We start from the raw sequence: 437 nt of genomic DNA on the forward strand, positions 1-437 counted from the left end.
ATATATATCTCACAGACATCAAATCTGTGCAATTGCTTAATTTCATAAATTACTCTCTTTTTTTCTCCTCATCTGTATCTAACATTTACACACTTATATGATAGAGAAAGGAAATAGATTAATCCGATTTCTTGAAGCCATAAAAAATGTGTATATTTTAAGGGAAACTTACTCTTTCTGTTTCCTTCATTATCTTGAGTAATTTCATAACAATTTATACCATTCGACATTATTATTTTTTGGCCAGTATCATTCAATATTGATCACGCTTTATGATTGTTTTTTTATGGAAACCTGTGATGTAAATGGAAAATGTGTTTTAATGGGAAATGTGTTTTAACTGTGATTTTGAATGTTTAAATCACGCGTTTAAATCGTAAATTACTATTGATTGAAAGTACAGAGGAAGAGAAGGGGAAGGAGCTGCAGGAGGGGAC

Source organism: Penaeus monodon, chromosome 24 (genome assembly GCF_015228065.2).
Source record: "Penaeus monodon isolate SGIC_2016 chromosome 24, NSTDA_Pmon_1, whole genome shotgun sequence".
Taxonomy (NCBI): domain Eukaryota; kingdom Metazoa; phylum Arthropoda; class Malacostraca; order Decapoda; family Penaeidae; genus Penaeus; species Penaeus monodon.